The following is a 22,320-nucleotide window of genomic DNA, read 5'->3' on the forward strand; positions in this document are numbered from 1 at the left end:
CCTGAGATTTTAGCATCATAAACTTTAAGCCCTCTCTCCACAGATGTGGCACACCAGCTGGATGTCCTTGGACATAATGGTGACGCGTTTGGTGGGGAATGCTCAGAGGTTGGTGTCCTCGAAGAGCCCCACCAGGTAGGCCTTGCACACCTCCTGCAACACCATGATGACTGAGCTGTGGGAGTGCACGTGGGTCTTGAAGTCCTACTGATCTCGCACACCAGCCACTGGAACAGCAGCTGGAGGATCTTGTGTAGGTCCACAGTGTTGGGCCCATAGTGGTGTGGCTTCTGTATGCCACCCATGGTTGGCGCACTCTTGCGGGCCGCCTTGCTGGCCAGCTGCTCAAGGGGCACCTTCCTGCCCATTGACTTGTGTGCCGTCTGCTTAGTTCGAGCCCTCTCGTTCTTCCCAACTCAGCTGGAGAATTCTTCAGGATTAGGTATATGTGACCCATGTTAGCTACTGTTGTTGGCATATTTGGTAGGTCATGGGTGGCTTGCCAAGCTCTGTGTGTGGGCTAGATACACTCAGTAGCTTGCTGGGCTGAGGGGGGGGCGCAGGGAAGGTGGAGGCTTTTGGGGCAATCTCTCATCATCCCTGCAGGTGTTCCCAGTCTACCGAATGCAAACTCCTGGTGACCGGCCTGCTACAGCAATTTTTATGCTGAAAACACGCACCTGTCTCCATCTCCTGGCAGTGCCTGGGGCATCTGCAACCTTAGGTTGATCTCCTTGAGGTGGATGAAGTGCGCCCAAAGGTTGTTGAATGTCTGGCAGAGCAAGACCCCATTGCATAGGGTCCATGCCAGCTCGAAAACCTGTGCTGAGTCCCAAGTCACTCGGTGGTTCAAGGACAGCATTCAGCAGTGGACAAGTCACCACATAGGCCACTGTCACTGCTTCATGCTCGGTGGTGTTGTGACTCAGCCCAGCTTAGGGGGACAGTGATGCTGCTGCTGTCACCATGGCTTTTCTTCACCCCACCGACGCCATTCTGTCTTAATCCCACAAAGCAGCCGGTGATGTCCAGAAGGAATCCAGCAGGTATCACACGTGGAATTCTATACCTGGCGTGCCGAGTTGCGCGTCATCCAGAGCGAGATGGTGAGCCAGGTTTGGGAGAGCTCTAGGGGTTCAACCGGGGTGGGTGCCATCTTGCCTCATTCAAGGGGCCTTTGTAACATCACCTATTTCCATGGGACAGAGATTCCGATTTGATCCATTTACAAGTAGTCCATCATTGTTCCTGGAAGGTGCCAGTGTGAATACATTCACAGAATCTTCCAGTGAATGAATCAAATCAGGCAGTGGCTGCTGGGCACCCGCAGTCTGGAATTGTACACATTTTAAGGGGACAGAATTTTGATCACTTAAAAATTCAAAACATTTGCCACAAATACTTTCATTTTCTTTATAATATTTGCCAATGAAATTGTCTCTTGGACTGGAGAAGAGTGTTTGTGAATCAATGACTGTTCAGAGAATTTCAGGGTTTGACATAGTATGTCAATATTCCATTCTTTAAGTCTGCAAGACTGGTAAACCTCATATATTACACAGAGAAACGAATTTCTGCTTTTAGGAAATATTGTTGCTCAAAAAAACTAAGATATAAATTATGTGGGTAGAAACATTTGCTTATTGTATGTTGTTAGTTTGAAAGGAGTTTTTTAAAAAGTTTTAAGAGTTTTACGTGGGTGTTAAAAGCATGTCAAATGGTAAGCTTAGAATTTGTGCATTTCAGAGAATAGATTTTACCATAAAGCTGTAAAAAGATTAATTCCAGTGAATAATTCATATGTGAATTTAAGTTGAATTTTACTAATATTTATAATTATTTTGAAATTTAAAAAAATCACATGTATCAACAAAAGAATATATGGATAGATTTGTGACAAAACTAAAATAAAATAATAGCAACAAAAGACTCTAGTTGGTGGAACATAGTATTTATAGTTTAATTCCTTCAACATTTTAATATTTTTGAATATTTTTATAGTTAAATGTGAGTGAAAAGAGGAAGAAAAGGCAAATCAAATGAATAGCCATATATCATTTTGAATATCTGTCTTCTCAATCTGCCAATACCGAATATTGTATTCAGTTAACACAACCAACCCAAGAAACACAGAAAACTAACACAAGAAACACAGACAAGAAACAGAGCTCTCTCAGTCCCAAGAAATGTAATTAAAGTTTTGAACCTAGACTACTGTAATTAAATATAGAGCTATTCATTTGGTTCTAGCATGTGTCAAGAATTAGTCTAAACACTTTTGAATACTGCACATTTTAATCCTAAAAGCAATCCTCTCTGTGGAGGAAGGTAAGAGGAACTATTTTCACTTTATGATGGAAAAAGTGAAGGAATGGGAAGGCTATTCTCTTCTGGATTGAGAAATACTGAATAATATGAGAGATAATAATAAAAGAAATTGTAACCAGATATTAGGTAACCCTTAGGCCCAAGTTTCACAGAGAGAGAAAAAAGAGAGAGAGAAAGAGAGGGGGGGTCAGGGAGAGGCGTATTACTGTAGGAGTCTGAATCTGGACTGTTCTGAGCTGCTGGGCATTCACTGTATTCCAAGTGCTGCTTTAGTTGCAAAATATATAGAAGTAAACTAAATACACAAATTCATTGCTTTGTAGACTTATTTTCTAGTAGACAACTGAAAGTGGTGAATGGGCTGATCTTCAAGGACAAATCTTTGTCCAGTCACCTAAAGAAAGAACTTCCTCCTTTCAAGGTTATCTTTCGATCCCTGGAAACTACCAACAACTTCTTATGTGGTATCTTATAGGATAGGTTTAGGCTTTCAGAAGGTCTGTACATTTAAGAGTTTATAGTACTCCCCATCACCACAGGTGTATATAAATTAAAATATACAAGATTCAAACAGATGAAAACCTGAATTTATATACTTAAATTAAGTTTTAACAGAGTAACATTATTTATTAACATAAATTAAACTTAAAGTAAACAGAATATAAATAATCACTTAATAATCACTTAACTTCCCGTTAGTCGGCGATTTGCTCGAGCGGGCGCCAGTAACGTCTCCATTTGTCCCTGTCGCGTGCTAGTGTAGCCCAATGGCATCTGTTCGCTCTGGGAACATGAAGGGCCTCAAACCGATCGTTCATGATCTTGACCATCTGAAGAAGTCTGACCATCTGGTAGGTGGGCGGCCACGCGGTCTTTTGACATCTCGTGGAATCCAATCAGTAACAGCTCTAGTCCAAACAGAATAACATAATAATAAATTAAACTTAACAGAATGACAAACACTTTTTTTTTGGTGGAGGGTATTTTGGGCCACATCTGGCCCTCTAAAAACTTTTTAATGAATCATAAACTTTTATAACCATGCAGATGGACCTTGAAGTAATAATTCTCAGCAAAATAGACAGTGAACGATGCATGTTGAAATGGTTTCACACATATGTGGAATATAACTAAAGCCAATTAACAATAAAATTAGCTCTTAGAATCTAAAGAAAATATAGTGGTTAATATTGACAAAGGGGGGATGGATGGGCAGAGGAGATAAATTTAATGATGGTGAAAAACATGAAAATGTGGTGGTACATGTGGTGAGATGTACTCACGTAGGAAGCAGCACTCCTAAAATTATCTAGTATTGTAAACCAATGAGAAATTAAAAAAATATTTTATTTAAAAAATAGCCAGGTGAGATTAGTACCAGGAATTTTGCCCCATGAATGGAAGGCCAGCCACAGGCTCTAGGTGAAAAGGAAGCTCAGATAGAGAAGAGATTACCAAATGAAGGGTGTTGTGAGGGCCCTCCCAGGGTGGGAGAAGCATGCTAAAAGTAGTCGATAGACCAAACATGATTGCCACTCAAAGCCTCTCTTGCAAAACACAGTACCCAAAAGAAGAGAGAGAGAACAAGGGGGAATACCCTGCCACAGAGGCAGGATGGGACGGGGGGGGGGGGGGGATGAGGGGGGGGGATGCTGGGACCCATGGGGATGGATGACGGGCACTGGTGGAGGTATGGGGACTTGATCATTGTATAACTGAAACCCAAGCACAAAATTTGTAAGCCTATAACTGTACCTCATGGTTTTTCACTAATAAAAAAAAAAAAATAAAATAAAAAATAGCCAGGGCATATTTGTAAAAAACTATTAAAAGAAATCCTAATTTTAGATTTGTCCCATAATAATTATGCTTCTACAAGAGCATTAAATTCTTTCCTACTGCACCCTGGGCAGCATAATTGTCTGCCTGCATGCTTGTTTTGCTGGTTCTCTAGACGTGGATTTGCTGTGCCTGTTGGGTAGTAAATGGTACCAGAAATGGTAGGCATGCTTATGCACTTGTTAATTACAGGGGGGAAAAGTTTTAGAAGGGAGTCACAGCTCCACCAGTTCTGGAAGTGGCATTCACCCAATTTTACCTCAAATTTAAGTTTTGTGTCACTATCTAGATAAATTCAGCAGTGAATCTCTGAGAAGCTTCCCTTTGCTTGAAATAATCGCTAACTTCTGCATTCAGTCATCTCACTCCTTTGTATTTTTCATCCTCTTCTTCTGTTTACCTTGATGGCTTGGTCAGATTACTCTTACCAAACATCAAGGGACTTGGACTCCCATGGGAAGTAGCAGGTCTTTCCAAAACACTTGTTATGCAGGAAAGCGACTAATCCTCCACTGGTTCTACCTTGTATCTGGTTCTGATGCCACTCCAAACTGTCAGATGAGTTCTAAAAAAACTACCATTTTAGTTTTGGGCATCTTACTTTTTAGTTTTTAGTATGCCTATTTGATCAGAATGTGATTTCAGGGTGAGATTAATCTTGCCGAGGTTTGGTTTTGCCCCCCAGGTTAAACCTCCCAGGTTCTTTGACTCTTTGTGAAGAGGGATGGGAATGAGGTCAGCTGTTCAGAATTACCAGAAAGTTTTGGCTTACAAGTAATCCAGACTGATTTGGGGAACTGTGACAATGAGAGGTGAAATACAAAGGAACGGTCAAAAATAAACTTTACCTAAATTAGGGATGCTAGCAAGGGCATGATAAGCTTCTCTAAGAGGAGGAAAAGGCAATTCACTGATGAAGCCTAAAACACTTAGGGTTATCCAACAAGACGCAAACAACTCAGGACCATGTTTCCCAAGAAATTAAACAGCCAAAAGTTAAGTATGCGGGTGTCACGCCCACAGACCTTCTCTGGTTCAGCTACACATGCTCATTTATTGACCGTGCTTCAGAGATCCATAATAAATCTGAAAGAGATTTAAAGCTATAGTTAATCTCTGACCCATGCAAGTCTGAACAGACCAGGATAAATCAGAGGGGGGTGGTCAGCCTGGTGCCCACCCATGCAGGGGGCCCCTGGCAGCCGCTTGCTCCCATAATTTAAAATCGCAGCAATACCTCCAGCCAGGCTCTACGTCTAAGGATGGACCCTACCTTCCCGAGATATGAACCTGCTGAAAATTTGAATATGTGAGTTTTCTGACCGATATCTCCAGACTTTCTTGGAGTTGGGATGGGCAGCCTTTCCCCACTTCCCTATACTGGAAGCATAGGCAGTCATGTCCACACTCCAAAGCTGCCACCCTATTTAAAAAGATATTCAAGTCTTACCTTCCCAATAAAAATACTGAACACCCTGAATAAACACAATGACCTATTAGTACCTGTATTGCAAACCACAGTGCACAAAAGGAGAGAGAGGAAGAAGAAAAGTACTGTCATAGAGACAGGCTTTAAGGGGTCAGGGGGGATGGCAGGAGAGAAATGGGGAACATTGTGGTGGGAAATGTACACTGGTGGAGGCATGGGTGTTGGAACATTATGAACAGCTTTGTAATGGTCTACCTCATAGATGCACTGTCCTGTTTTTCATCAATTTTCTCGAGCAGGCACCAGCAACGTCTCCATTGCGAGACTTTGTTGTTACTGTTTTTGGCATGTCAAGTACATCACCGGTAGCTGGCCAACTTTGTCGTGTGGGCGGGACACTCTCAGTAGCTTGCTAGGCTCTCCAAGAGGGGCGGAGGAATCAAACCCAGGTCAGCTGTGTGCAAGGCAAACACTCTACCCGCTATGCTATCACTTGGCCCATCCCATAGATATTCAATAAAAAATTATTAAAAAGAAAAATAAAAGAAAACTCATGCCTATCCATGTGGTTTGTCTAATTGTCTCCTCCTCCTTCCTCCCTCCCTGTCAGGCAAAAAAAAAAATAGCAAGAAATCTGTTTAGGGGCATATCCTAAAGCAATTCCATGCCATGGCATTCTCACCAGCAGATGCCCTTCCATTGGTAGTCATGGGACGTTTCAGCTGCATCTTCAAAGGCAGTGCTGGAGCTGACTCTCACTCTCGGATTCATACAATGACATTTATACACATAGCCTGGAAGACCCCAGAAATTTGGTGCAAAAGAAAAGGAATCGCAAACAATGGGCCCAGACTCATTATTCCTTTAAGATGCTGGGGATGGAAGTAGAAACACTTTAAGATTCATGTTCCACCTTCCCAAATCAGGCCTGGGATGTCCTCATGGATGCTCTGTTCTCCACCAGACGGCCCTCCTGCTGGCCCAACACTCCTTCGCATCCTGCTGAATTTCAGCTCGTCCTCATGCTGAGAGGGTCCTGGCATGAGCTCACCACCCCTGATGCAAACACAAAGCCATTGCCGGTCTTGTCCTTCTAAAGAGAAAAGACGCACACCTCACTTTTGAGCCACATCTCCTAGGAAGGCAAACGGGATATTAACTCCACCATGGAACCAGACAGAAGCAGCTGGTGCTAGGGTGGATGTCAGTGCTGATCTGTCATTAACGTTTTCCCACATTTCAGGAGTAAAAAGAATGGTTCAGGTTGGGTGTGAGTTTCCAAAGAAAAAGCATGGTGGCGCATGTGTGGGACTCTGAGGTTTCAGTGGCTTAGAGCTGTTCCCCTCCCTGGCCCATGGTGATGGAAGGATTGACAATGGACTGGGGAACAGAGGAACAGGATCTCAGGCTGGTCAGTAGTCAACTTATTTCTCTCTCCTCCCCCGAGTAGTCTGATCTCTCCCTTACAGCACAATTGTTGCTGTAGTGCTGGTTATATAGTTCCGTTATCCTAGTCTCCTCATAGACCTCAAAGTCCTCTCCTTCATTCTATTCCCTTCTTTGTCTTGTCCTAGTCTCATAGTTCCTTCTTTCCCCTTACAGCATAGTTATATAGCAATCATGAAGGGTGGGATACACGTGGGTGGGGGTTGAAAATTGTCGTCGTGGGGCTGGAGCAATAGCACAGCGGGCAAGGCGTTTGCCTTACACGCAGCCAACATGGCCGACACAGGTTCGATTCCCAGCATCCCATATGGTCCCCCGAGCACCGCCAGGAGCAATTCCTGAGTACATGAGCCAGGAGTAACCCCTGAGCATTGCCGGGTGTGACCCAAAAAGAAAAAAAAAAAAAGAAAATTGTCGTCGTAACAGCAAACAGAGGTAAAGCCACTAATTCAGGGAAAGTTCTAGGAGATTAACTCAAGGACAAAATCTCATTTGAGAATTACTAGGAGGTCTGCTCAAGGGTGGGAACCCAGTTAGAGTGTATTGCTTTCTCCTTTCCTCCACTAGTAATCCATTTAAACAATCATAGTAAATTTACTTCTTCTAATATTTCTAGTCATTTTGTATGAACACAGTAAGAGCCTTCACGCCAGGCTGTCATCCGGTTGTTGATAGATTACTCAGGCTGTTTTCACTTGGGGTGCCCCAAAGTGGTGCAGGTGAGAGCCCTCCCCACCCCAAGGGACCCAGCCCCAGCAGCCAACCTCCACTACCCAAGCACCGCCACACTCCAGGCCACTTTCCAGACTGCATGGCTGCAAAGCGGCCGTGCGACACATTATAAAACACTTTCTACCCATTTTCCATAATTGCCACACCATACATATTTGATGGGGTTCATACAGTAGTCAACAAATAATAGAGAGAAATATATCAATAGTTGCCTCTCGGAGAGCCTGGCAAGCTACCAAGAGTATCCAGCCCACACAGGCAAAGCCTGGCAAGCTCCCCGTGGCGTACTCGATATGCCAAAACCACTAAAGACAACAGGTCTCATTCCCCTGACCCTGAAAGAGCCTCCAATTGTTAGGAAAAGACTAGTAATAAGAGGCTGCTAAAATCTCAGGGCTGGGAGGAATAGAGACGTTACTGGCGCCTGCTTGAGTAAATCTACTAACAACCAGATGACAGTGATACAGTGAAAGTTTGGCTCTTCCTGGGGACATCTCACTATATATTCCAGACCCCAGTCCTCAGGCCAGGTTAATCTTTCCTAACCCCAGCAGGGTCCTTATTTAGTTACTTCTTTTTGGGTCATGACAGAGTATGTTCCATGACCGTGCTCTTAAATTTATGGTGTTTAGCTTGTCTCCTTTTGATGGCAGGGTAGCTTACAGCTTGTTCTGGGTCCATCCAGTCTCTCCATGGGGTCCCTGTTTTTGTAGTGCTAGGAACTAAAGGCTACTGAGGCTTAAGTCAAGTAAATACAAATGCCCAGGAATAAATATTATTCGGGGTCAATTAACTTCCATGTTACAAAAACATAGCATCAACTCTCTTCCTGTATCTATACAAAAAAGACATTGCTAAACAATGCAAATGATGTAAAGGAAAGAGAAAAGCAATATAGGATTATTAGCGCTTGAAGGAATTGGGTGTGCCTCAGGGGCACTGTTGTGGGAGTAACTCAATAAGCATAAGATCCCTGGTGGGAGGAGCAAGGAAAACCCAATGTTATCCAACACCTGGGCATCCATCATAATTACTTGACTCAGGCTTCGGTTCTGTAGTTCCTATCACCCCAAAAGGAATGTCCCACCAAGGGACTGGGATGACCTGGTGCGAGTGGCAAAGCTACACCATCACTAAAATGGGACAGTATGGTCCCATTTCAAGTATGCTAGCAGCTCTGCATATAAATGCATGGTATTTAAAAAAAATTATTTATTGAATCACCGTGAGAAGAGTCACAAAGCCTTTCAGTTTAAGTCTCAGTAGGTCATACAATGATCAAACACCCATCTCTTCACCAGTGTACATTTTCCCCCACCAAGAACCTCAGTATACCCCTGCCCCTCCCCCTGCCTGTGTGGCAGATTTCCACTTTACTCTCTCTCTACGTTGATCACATTCAATATTATGATAAAAGACCCACCATTGTTATTTGGAATTTCCCTAATATTCAGACCTGCCAAAAATTATCAAATTATCATTAGATAATTTGTTTTCTATTGCGGATTATGAAGAGCATATGATGTCGCGCAGCCGCTATTGCGGCCACGTGATTTTGCATTTCTGATATTTTAGCAATAAGTCTAGAGAGATTACTGCCAAAAGCCACTAGGTTCTGAGATTGGTTTGTGTGCCTCTGGGATCATGGTCATTCAGGAGCCAGAGGAGGCATTTGTGGGTGACAACTCAGGGCCTTGTCAGGGTGGGGAGCAGGGCCGGTTCCACCCTGCATCCCATAAGGCCCCGTGTGACACGTCACTGTAGTCTCATACCTGGCAGTCCATTAGGCTCTAAAAGATGGCAGCCCCCATGCTGCTACCACCAGAGGGAGAAACAGGGAGGGAAGATGGAGGGACAAACACCCTTCCCCTCCCAGGGCGGCATAGAACCACAGTTTAATGCACAGCCCAGATGCATTTCTGTTGGGCATCATATTTTGCTCAAATTTTCCCACCACCATTCAAGCCTGCCTTCCAGGGACAGATGCTAGGTCATTTACTTTCCATTGCTCACTTTGCATATCAGGAAAGTTCACGTGGCCGCTTATGTGGCTGCGTATTTTGGTAGAATAGTCCTGGTGCCCACACACAGGAGCCATGCTTGTAGAAGCACCTGGTCGCCGGGTTCCATCTGAAGAAGGAGGGGAGACTGAACCTACCCCATCTGGGACCTTCCGGTGATATCAGCTCAGTATGGGGCCTGGAGAATTCTCCAGGTGTTCGATGCCCGCTGGCCAGGTTTCTTCAGGGCTGTGTGTGGCAAGATGGAGCTGGGGGCAGGTTGAGGGTGTGACTTCCTGGATCAAGGGCTGACTAGGAGCTGGGATGGAACTGCCTGGCCCATCGTCCTCATGCAGTTCGGAAGGAAGAATAGTCCTGGTGCCCACATACCGGAACCATGCTTGTAGAGGCTCATGGTCACCAGAATTCCATCTGGAGAAGGCAGGGAGACTGCACCTACCCCATTTGGGACCTCCTGGTGATATCAGCTCAGTATGGGGCCCGGAGAATCCTCTGGGTGTTGTGGTGCCCACTGGCCAGGTTTCTTCACTGCTGTTTTTGGCCAAATGCATGGTATTGATGCAAGTCGTTACAACCTAAGAAACAGAACCTCCATGGGGAAGGACAAGTTGAGCTGACCTGAGGACTTAGTCTGGGATTTACGGTAAAATCTGTGCTTGCTCTCAGAACCCAAAGAACAGTTAAAAGCCTTGCTTGCTCCCAACCCAGAGAACTAAGTGTTGGGATATTTGTCTCTTACTGTGTTTATCCAAACAACTGCAACTATTGATAGCATATACAGCTAGAAGGAAAGATAAAAGCAGTGTAGATGTTCCTGGAAGACAGAGTGTCTCCTTGAGTTAATCTGCCCAAGAAAACTTTCTAGTTTTATCTATGTAAATTTCCAGATGTTTTAGCTATGTAAATGATCAATCACACCTATGTTCTTACCTCAAGGCATCCCCCCATCCTTCCCCCCCCCCCCCCCCCCCCCCCGCCAGATGTTCTATAAGTATGCTAGCACCTCTGCTTTAAATGAGCCATGAGTCATTTTCACTGTGGTTCCCCTCTCCCTCCTCCTGTCTTTCTGAAAACACTTGCTGAGTGACCCTGGTTGTGTGTGTCAAGAAAATGCTTGAGAAACACTGACTTTGAGGATTTAAGCAGCAATCTCTTACTGACTTTCACCACCTATTTACATACTATTTTTTCTTATAGGACACGTTTTCCCTAAATGAAGCTGTTTTTGAAATAGTAAGGCCTAGGAAGGCAGCTCTGGGCCACCGAATACATACTTGCTGGCACCATGCCCGCAGATTTCTTAGTTTTCCTCCACACCCGTGTCCTGGGGTTTTGTAACTAAGAATCACTAACTCCATTTGAGTGAAGAAATGCCATGCCCCTTCTCTAGATCAGGTGGCAGATATAGTTCCTCCATGATACATTATAATTTCATGTATTTTAAAATTCTGATGGAATTATTTAATGGGTTTGAAGAACAATTTCTAAAAGATGGCTTCTGAAAAATGGCAGAATAAATATATTGGTGTGCAGGCACGTGTGTGTGTGTGTGTGTGTGTGTGTGTGTGTGTGTGTGTGTGTGCAATCAAGAAATTATTTTCTCTTTTGTTTTTCTTATACAAAGTTTTTGGTCATCTGTACTACTCTTTGTAGGCACTTCATTGTAAGGACCCTTAACTCTGCCCAATGCCACCAGAAGCCAGGGTTGAGCCAATGGCATCTAGATATTCATTCTGAGGCGTTTTTTCACCTATTTTGTCTCTCAGGGCAGGGATGAGCAGTTTTTGAAATCTCATAAGAGCTAATTCATAAGCTTCCCAGTGGGGCTCATTACAAGGGAGGAAAATTTTCATGGTGATTTTATTTTTGACGAGCTCAGTTGAGCTAATGAAGAATGGAAGGAAGAATGAATCCAGAGGAAAACGCCAAGGAGATAGAACTCCCACATGTGAATGTAAGAGAATATTTCCTTTAAAATTGATTATACTAGACTCTCAACTAAGATTCATTTTAAATTCTTTTCTTTTAGCTGTAGAATTACCTCTAAAATGTTTCTAGTTCATGTACAAAATAATGTGTATGAAGGTAATCATATTGCATGGCTAATCAGTTTGAGTTGTTCTTTCCCCTAATTCATGGTGAGACACCTTGGTTCATTGCCTCCTCTCAAGACTAGTCCCTTTGAGTCTGAAAAAATGTTGCAGTGGTAATGTCAAGAAGTATTTTTTTTTTGTGGATGGACTTGATAATGGGCTTTTCATTCACCGTATCAGGAATGAACTATAGAGGGGAAAAATAATCCTTGAAATACCCTAAATAATCAAGGGAGTTTCTTAAATGTCAGGGAAATTGTGCTCAAAATACCTGTGTGCAGAGGCATTAAGACTATCTTGATAAAATACATCCATGCACATCATTCCATGCACTCCTCTTTGTGCTTCAAATTTAAGAAAATATGGATTTGACTTTCCAATGTTTGGTTTATTACTGGAATTTACTTTCGATCAATATTTCTCAACCAAGGGAGTTATGTACCCCTGTGGGCCCCCAGAATATTCTAAGGGAAGTGCTTGTGGAAATTACATAAGTGGAGGGCACATGGCATGAGAATAGGGGGGTGACCAGTAAGACAGAGGCCCACAGGAAGTGAACAAGTTTAGGAGGGGCCCATGATCAGAAAACACTTGCTGAGGGACCCTGGTTGTGTGTGGAGGGAAAAAAAAGCAAAGAAAATGCTTGAGAAACACTGACATTGAGGATTTAATCAGCAATCTCTTATTCGACTTTCATCACCTGCTTACATAGTATATTTTTCTTATAGGACATATTTTTCCAAAATAAAGTTGTTTTTGAGATAGTGATTACATTTTTTTTCTGTTTTCCAAGGAAATTTTTTTTCCTAAAAGTATTTGTTATTCTCATCACTGCCTAGTCTATACAACTGTTAACTGGTTGCTGGAGCGATAGCACACCGGGTAGGGTGTTTGCCTTGCATGTGGCCGGCCTGGGTTCGATTCTTTTGCCCCTCTTGGAGATTCCTGGAAAGCTACTGAGAGTATCTCGCCCGGACAGCAGAGCCTGGCAAGCTCTCCGTGGTGTATTCCATATGCCAAAAACAGTAACAAGTCTCACAATGGAGATGTTACTGCTGCCTGCTCGAGCAAATCAACGAGCAACGGGAGGACAGTGCTACAGTGCTAGTGATTGTTTTAGTATATTACATTTTATTTTGGAAACTCTAGGTTTAAAGTTTTCAGACTCAGCAAACCCCTGTATCACTGTCTCTATGATTTATTTATTTATTCATTTGTTCATTGTGGTGCCTGAGACCGAATCCAGGGCTTTACACATGCAAGCCCTTTACTGGAATCACTCTGCCACATTCTTGGTCTTTCTTAATGATTTAATTAAATAATTAGTTCTAATTACAAGCAGCTTACCCTTTTTGGGCATACTTATTTTTAAAAAATTAAGTTCTTAAACTCACTGTCCTAAAGGAATAGCTTTGTGTAGGCATCTTTCTTCAAGATAAGATGAGGTTTATAGTGTTGACAACTTTGAATGTCAGAAGGAAGTGCATGAGTGAATATGGCCAAGGAGAAAATAATTGATTAGAGATGTTTTCGATGCCCTATAATATTTTTCACTAACAATGTGAACTAAATATTGTTAGGTGACTGTTATCACTCTGATTTATTACTGTTTGGCAGTATCTGTTATTTATTTTTCATCTTAAAGTCGAAATGAAGTATAATATATTGCTAATTTTTTGGCTATACAAGTCAACACCAATAGTTTAAAAAATCCTGGAAATTTTTAAAAAGAGAAATTTAAGAAGCTACCTACAAAGAGAGGGTTTGGACTGTGATCTACAGGAAGTATACCGTTTCTCAAGTGCTATTTTTAGCAGGCTTGCATTAGTTTCCTGCCATATCCCCAGAGACACTGAATTAACTACACCCATGTGACAAGAAAATATAGCAATCCTTAAAGGTAAAGCAATCCGTTATCAAATATGTTGTTATCTTGCTACTTAGAAGCATTTTCACAGATGTCAACAGGCCTCATAGGATACTGAGATGTATGTGTGCACGTGTACACACATGCGTGTATATGCACATGTGTATGTGTTATGATGAGTATGTTTAAATACATACTTACACTATCACTACAGTTGACTTATTTAGATCCAAATATTTGGAAACTAATTATTTCAAGTCTCTAAAAATTAAATTTTCTTAGTCTTGCACTTTTAATTTCTGGAAATTCGTCTCCATCTAAACACAGAATATGTGTGTCTCTCACTGCATCTGTCTGATGCAAGGGCATGAGCAGAGCCAACTCCGGAGATGGTGCTCTCAGATATAGTCTTGACTGGCGGAGATCTTGAGTAGGCTACTGACCTTGCTCTGGATTCCTTTCTCTGAATCTCTAGGTAAAGACTTGGACCCCCTGGTAATTAAGACTCCTTCAATCCCAAATTTGTATTAATACAGTATAAAATATACAAGAATGGACAATTTCCCTCTTGTTATTAAAGTTTTAGAACTTCTAGTCATCTCGGAGAACAATTACAGAGAAAACATTTTCTTAATGAGTGTTAGAGAAATTTTTCAGAAAGGCATGCAGGTGTGACTTCTAAGGTCACTTTATTTCTATCCCAGTTGTTTGTGCCTATGTCTTAGTAATAAGGGAAACCCTACAAAATCTTTTAGGTCTCAGAAAAATAGAATGTGAATCAGCTACAGGGGAGAGAAGGAAAGAGATGGGATACTCCCTTTGGTTACTTTATTAATTCCTTAGTAACAAAAGATGAGGTAATGAAAGAGAGAATGAGAGAGAATGCTCTGTTAATTGTAGTTCGATTAGTTTACTATTTATGTTATGATTTATTTTATTTTATTTTTTTTGCTTTTTGGGTCACACCTGGTGATGCTCAGGGATTACTCCTGGCTCATGCACTCAGGATTTGCTCCTGGTGGTGCTCAGGGGACCATATGGGGTGCTGGGAATCGAGCCTGTGTCGGTCATGTTGGCTGTGTGCAAGGCAAACGCCCTACCCACTGTGCTATCGCTCCAGCCCCTATGTTATGATTTTTAAAAACAATCTTGTTCACATTTTCCATTAATTTATATATTTACACTGACTGTAGGATTTTGAATGGAAGTATACTTATTCACTTTGGAGAATATTAATTTATACTGATTGGAAATGAAGAAATCAAGTGAAAGAGGAAAGTAAAGGTAGAAGTTTCAAGGAAGAGTGGGAGCTAATTTGCTGTTTTAGAGATGATGAAACTTTTAATGTCAATCAGATCTTCTTGTATAATATAATAAAACTGGCTAGAATGTAAAACAGGCAACACTATGATTTGCCAATCAGTTCAAAGTATAATGGCATAAACTTTTGGGACATCAACCTGGTCACATGGGAGATGCATGCTGAAAATAGACTATAGACCGAACAGGATTGCCACTCAATGCCTCTTTTGCAAACCACAGTACCCAAAAGGAGAGAGAGAGAGAGAACAAAAGGGAATGCCCTGCCACAGAAGCAGGGTGGGATGGAGGGGATGGGGAGTGGGAGAGATGCTGGGACCCGTGCTGGTGGAAAATGGGCACTGTTGGAGGGATGGGTACTCGATCATTGTATAACTGAAACCCAAGCACAAAAATTTGTAAGTCTACAACTGTACCTCATGGTGTTTCACTAAGAACATTTGTAGCTTCTGCCTGTTGGTTCTGCTTTAAGAAACTGGGGGGAAATGGAGAAAAAATTCTATACAAAAGATGCAAGACTGTTTTGAATACCAGCAAATACACATTCTATTCCACCCTTTTCCTTTAAGGATAAATTAAGTCATCTGGCAGAAGAGTCCAAAAACCTTCATTCCTCTCATCTGCTCTCCTTTTGTCTCATACAGATAACTGCCACCGAGGAGCAGTTATCTCTTCACTTTCGTTCTCTATTTAGCTTTGATGGAAAGTATCACAATTATGCAGAACAGGATCATCAACATCATTTCTTAATGTGCTTGATATATATGCCAGATACAGTGATAATTTCTTCTTATTCCTCCTCTCCCTTACTCTCCTCCCTCTCCTCCTCCTCCTCCTCCTCCTCCTCTTTCTTCTCTTCCTCCTCCTCCTCCTCCTCCTCCTCCGCCTCCTCCTTCTCCTCCTTCTCTTCAAATTTAAGAAATGACATTTCTTTTTTTTTCTCACATGAAGGGGTGGAAAATTTTCCCTACCTGCCCTTTTGCCTTCTTTGACCGGTCCTATAATTAAATTGTCAAAAACAGATTAACCGGAGGAAAAAAAATTCAATTATCTGTGTGCAGGAGCCCCACACAGACAGGAGTTTCAAAGGCAGTCAGGCAATTGAGTCTTTTTAACCATCCTGAGCTAAAGAAGGGAGTTTGGGAGGAGAGGAATTCACAAGATTCTTGAGGAGGCTAGGTTTGGCAATCAGGTACCATGTTGTGCAAATAACCTTCCAGATCAAATAGTTATCTCTGATAAGGTTCTCTTTCAGCACAAGCCTGCTGTCTGAGTTCTTTTTTGGCAGTTAAGGTAGACGTAGAAAACTCCTCTGAGTCAGCTATGTCTTTAATGTTTTTAGCTCAGGATGATCCACAAAAATGGATTTAACCAAAAATCATGCCAAAGTGGTTCATTTTCTGTGATCCCCTTCACAAAAAAATACTCGGAAACTTCCTTGTTTTGCAGGGGAACAGAGTTTCTTCATTTCTTCCTGCCTCTCTGCCTTTGGCAATTTTCCTTGACATGAACTTGAAACATTCCATTTCTTTGGGCCTCAGTTTTTGGGATTTTCTGTGCTCACAGACTCTCTCAGTCAGTGGCTGAATATCTCTTCTCCACTTTAAGTACAGCCTCTGAGATGTGGATAACTGTTAAAAATTAATCAAAGAAGACAATCCAGGTGATACAGATGTTAACACTTTATAGTGTTGGATGGTCTGCTTTTCAGAGAATGAAAAAATAAAGTGGAAGGCAGGTTTGTGTAGGAGAAAGAACAAGGAATGAAGAAAGGACAAACAAACTATGCAATTAGCTGAGATCACAAAGTCAGCCTTGCTTGGGATGAGATGGTACAAGGAAATAAGTATTGAGCTCTCAGTACTGGATGTACTGGACCTCTAGGTAAGGGGATATTAAGGGGACACAAAAGTTATTTAAATCTTAGTGTGCAGACAAGCCTCCTGGGAAGGAACGGCTCTATTTTGGGTTAAAAACTATTTCAAAATATGCAAAATATATGTCCTCACTATCACCCTGGGCCAGATGCTCAGAGGCCAGTATTTAGACATCTGCTTGACAGTATTCAGATAACTGCTTGAATATACACTGGTATCAAAAACTCCTGACATGCACTTCCAAATGCTTTTCTTTCAGTGAATGTGTTTCCACTTTTGTCTGTTTGCTTGCTTTTTTCTCCTGGTGGTGCTTTGGGTTGGCGCTCACGGTTTACTCCTGGCTCTGCACTCAGGGCTGGAGCGATAGCACAGCGGGTAGGGCGTTCGCCTTACAAGCGGCCAACATGGCCGACCCGAGTTCGATTCCTCCGCCCCTCTCGGAGAGCCCGGCAAGCTACCGAGAGTATTCGATATGCCAGACACAGTAACAACAAAATCTCCAATGGAGACGTTACTGGGCCCGCTGGAGCAAATCGACGATCAATGGGAGGGCCTGCACTCGGGGATCACTCTTGGCGGACTGGGGGACCATATATGATGCTGAGGATTGAACCTGGGTCAGCCACATGCAAGGCAAACACCCTTCCTGCTGTATTATCACTTTGGTCCCTACAATTTTTTAAGGCTTATACTTAATATTTTGGTGAATGTTCTATGAGCAAGCTATTAAGTTATAGCTATTTATAAAGAAACATGTGTTGGAAAAATAAAGCAACAGAACAACAATGCCAATAAAAATCCAAGCATTTTCTTATTTAAATTCATGACTGGACTGTTCTCAGTTGATTCAGCTTCTAGTTCAATTAATGCGAATGTGAGAAAGTACAAAGAACCGAAACACTAACACTTTTTTTTTTGGTTTTTAATTTAATTTTATTTTTATAACGTTGTCCACAATAATTTATTACATTCAATATCCCACAAACATTAAACCTTCCCTCCACTATTAATCCAAATTTTTCCAACCACCACCCAAGCCTGCCCCAATAGCAGACCCTAAATAATTTATTTTGTGTATTTTTAAAAAATTTTTATTAGTGAGACACCATGTTGTAGACTTACAAATTTTTATGCTTAGGTTTCAGTTATAAAATGATTGGGTACCCATCCCTCCACCAGTGCCAATTCCCCACCTCCAATGCTCCCAATATCCCTCCCACCCCACCCCCACCCCCTCATCCCACAACATCCCTGTGGCAGGGAGTTCCCTTTTGTTCTCTCTCTCCTTTTGGGTGCTGAAAACACTGACACTTTAGAGCTAATAGTATCCTGGTAATTGAATATTATTTAAAAAATTCTTAAACTGGGCCTGAGAGGACTTTGAACCTGACCCCACATGTCTCCTTTCCGCCAGGATGGAGGCTTGGAAGCCCCTGAGCATGGGGCGGGGCTGGGGAGGGGCCAGGCCTTAGGGTCCCTGGCACCTCTGGACCCATAGCATCAGCACATCCTCAGATTAGCTGGCCCAGGTCTCTGGTGGTGACCCAGGTAACATACACACACACACACACACACACACACACACACACACACACACACACACACAATCCTGACCAGTTTCCTAAGCATATACATCTATTATTTAGACAAGAAGAAAGTATACCAGGTGTGAAAATGATCATTCCTCTGAGGAATAGAGTCTCAGATATTTCCATTTACAGAAATTCACATGGGATCAGTGGTCTTAGCAGAGACATTCCACTTCTGTATACAAGTGTATTTATTAACAGAAAACACCCGCAGGTGTACAGGAAAAATAACTGCCTTGATTTGGTTTGGTTTTCTTTTGGGAGAAGCAGAGCTGAGGTGTGAACATTAACGAGATAGATTCACTTTTGAAAAGTAGATGAGCTCGAAATTGTGAGTCAGAAACAATTTTCTGGTTCAGTGGTTTCCAGTTTTTCAAAGTAAGAGGACACCTTTTTAACGTTTGAAAAGAGTTACAGCCGTCTCCTCCCTATAAAACAAAGCAAAATTAAACCAATCTCCCACAATTCTAAGGGGGGGACAATAGAGTGATAAGTTTCTGTGACTCTGGTAATCATGTGATTTTTTTTCTGCTTGATTTCCTTCTATATTTGTATTTACTTTTTAGCTCTCTCTATACATATGTATATAAATATATGGTTATGTACATGTAGCCTGTGGCACTGTAGCACTGTCCTCCTGTCTCCATTGTGAGACTTGTTACTGTTTTTGGCATATCGAGTACACCACGGGGAGCTTGCCAGGCTCTGCCATACAGGCGAAATACTCTTGGTAGCTTGCCGGGCTCTCTTAGAGGGACAGAGGAATCGAACCCAGGTGGGCTGTATGCAAGGCAAACGCCCAACCCGCTGTGCTATATCTACAGCCCATGTACATATAGTCATCAACTACAATTCTTTGTGGAAAGAATATAAATATTAAAAAGAGTTAAGAGAAGCGACAGATGAGAAGCAATGGGGGTTAAGGCAGTGGATTAAGGTACAAAGGTGGGGTTAAGGGATGGTGGATAAGCCAAATATCCAAACCACAGAGTCAACAACACTGAAATCAAGAGACCCAAATTTTAACAACCATCTCCGAAAGGCTAGGGGTGGGGGGATGGGAGGGTACCCAGGAACACTGGTGGAAGGAGGTTGACGCTGGTGGTGTAATTGGTGCTGCAATATTGCATGTTCAAAATTCAACTATGAATAACCTTGTAAATCATGGTGCATTAAAAAAGGTTTAAGAGAGTTAAATCAGTATTTTTTAACTGGGTGTTTTTTTTTTTTAATTATGAGTGATTTTTATTTAAACAATTGCAAACTATCTGTGCACAGTTTTAAGAAATCAGACCATCCAAGACTGCAGGGAAACTTGCAACTACACAGCACCTCCCTGGGCCGCCCAGGCTTCCCTCGTGAGCTGTGGCTACGTCCAACCAGCTGCGTTGTGAGTTTGAAATATTTTTTTTTTAAACCTCTATAGAGGTAGAGGCTGGAACGATAGCACAGCGGTAGGGCGTTTGCCTTACAAGCGGCCAACATGGCCAACCTGAGTTCGATTCCTCTGCCCCTCTTGGAGAGCCCGGCAAGCTACCAAGAATATCTCGCCCACACGGCAGAGCCTGGCAAGCTACCCGTGACGTGTTTGATATGCCAGACACAGTAACAACAAAGTCTCCAATGGACACTTTACTGGGCCCGCTCGAGCAAATTGATGAACAACGGGAGGAGGACCGTGACGGTGACCTCTATAAAGTACATTTATGATTACTAGTGCTCTCATAACTTCATTATTGCTAAATGTAGTTCTTATCTTAAAAAAATTACTAACAAGTATTACTGTCCTCCCATTGTTCATCGATTTGCTCAAGCAGGCATCAGTAACGTTAACAACAAATTGTGAGACTTGTTACTGGTTTTTGGCATATTGAATACATCATGGGGAGCTTGCCATGTGGGCGAGATATTCTTGGTAGCTAGCCTGGCTCTCCAAGAGGGGCAGAGGAATCGAACCCAGGTCAGCCATGTCTGCCGCGTGCAAGGCAAACGCCTTACCCACTGTGCTGTCGCTCCAGCTCATGACAAGTATCAGTAGAATATATATGTCATCACTTCTATATCTAGTCACCTGAACATTTAGGATGATCTCATGTTCTGGTTCTGGTCAATAAGGTTTTTCTGAATATGAAAGTGCCGATATTTTTTCAGATTTGTAATTTGGGAGCTGTACAGCAGATATTTGTAATTTGGGGGCTGTACAGTAGATATGGTGCTCGCCTTGTCCATAGGTGACCTGGATTCGATTCCTGGAACCTGGTATTGTCTTCCAAGCACTGCTTGCAGTAATTCCACAGTGCAGACCAGGAGTAACTCTAAACAATGCTGGGTGTGTTCTTGAAACAAAAACAGATAAACAAAAACCCAACAGCAACAGCAAACCCAAAGAAAACAAAAACAAAAACACCAAACCAAATCAAATTAGTATTTTCATATTTCTTTTTGTTTTGTTTTGTTTTGAGGTCACACCCAGCAATGCTCAGGAGATAATATGTGATTCCAGGGATTGAACCTGGGATTTCTATGTGCAAGGCAAGCACCCTACTCACTGCACTATCATCCCAGTCCCTATTTTCATATTTTTTTCATATTCTTCAAATAAATTAGAACAAAATTTTGGTTAGATCAATATTAACTATGACTATTTTTATTGATTGCTAGGTTAACTGATTTATCATGGTTACTTTTTCTTATAAAATTCTTATTATCTCGCCTTAGGGTCTCATTCTCCTAACCCTGAAAGTGCCTTGAATATTGCACTTTTTAAAAAATCTCAGGGCTAGAATGAAGGAGATGTTACTGGGGCCTGCTCCAGGCAATCGACGAACAGCAGGATGGTCGTGATCATGATCTCACCTTCAGTAATTGTTTACTAGTTACTTTATGTACTCTTCTCCATTTCAGTTCTTAATTTTGGTTTAAACACAGTTATTGAGGTGCTGGAGCAGTAGTTATAGTTGAAAGGGTGCTTGCCCTGCACGAAACCAACCAGGGTCTGATCCCATTTCTGTACTGTCTCTCTAGCATTACCTAAGTGCAGAAACAGGAGTATCAAAGTCCACCACCAGGTAAAAGACTCCTCTTATCTGGCTTTCCATCCCATCTGTGATCACCCTTTTGTTCTCAAAATCTAAGAATTTGTTTCAGTTTACTTTGTTTTCTAAATAAGATATATGCATCCATATGTTAATTGCAGCATTATTTACAATAGCCAAAACATAGGAGACTCTTAAGTGCCCACTGATAAATGAGTGCTTAAAGGAGCAGTTGTGTAGCACAATGGAATGATGCTCAACTATAAAAAAGATTAAACTTTGACATTTGTGATAAATAGCTTGATGGGTCTTGAGGGCATTATGCTAGATTAAGAAAAATCATATGGAGAAAGCCAAATACCAGATGGCCTCACTTCTTTCTGGAAGAAACAATATGAATGGATGAATGAAAGGAAATCTTTAGATTCTTGCAACAGAATGGCCACCAGAAGAGAAAAGGCAGGGGAAAGGATGGGTCAAATGGGCCAGAGCGGCCAATGGTATGGTGGTGGATAGGAACCAGACAGTTGATGGTGACTATAATGCAGAATGGACAGATGTTGAAGTACCAAGCTATCTATCTGAACTTTACGGAAAAGGGGAAAACCTTTCTTAGGTTTCATTTCAATGCAGTTGATGATGAAGCTGAGAGCTTGTAGGTGATTCTGTCATTAGGGAAACACACTAAAGGTCTTTAAAGCAGCGATTCTCATTGAATGAACTTCAGCAGCAGCATTCGCATTG

At 42.1% G+C, this 22,320-nt stretch overlaps 1 pseudogene; it reads left to right on the top strand.

Annotated features, from left to right (window-relative positions):
- The first annotated feature begins 303 nt into the window (after window positions 1–303).
- Window positions 304–22,320, top strand: part of LOC130026024 (kinesin-like protein KIF18A) — a 60,502-nt pseudogene continuing 38,485 nt past the window's right edge.

This window comes from Sorex fumeus, unplaced genomic scaffold (genome assembly GCF_029834395.1).
Source record: "Sorex fumeus unplaced genomic scaffold, SorFum_2.1 ptg000033l, whole genome shotgun sequence".
Classification (NCBI taxonomy): domain Eukaryota; kingdom Metazoa; phylum Chordata; class Mammalia; order Eulipotyphla; family Soricidae; genus Sorex; species Sorex fumeus.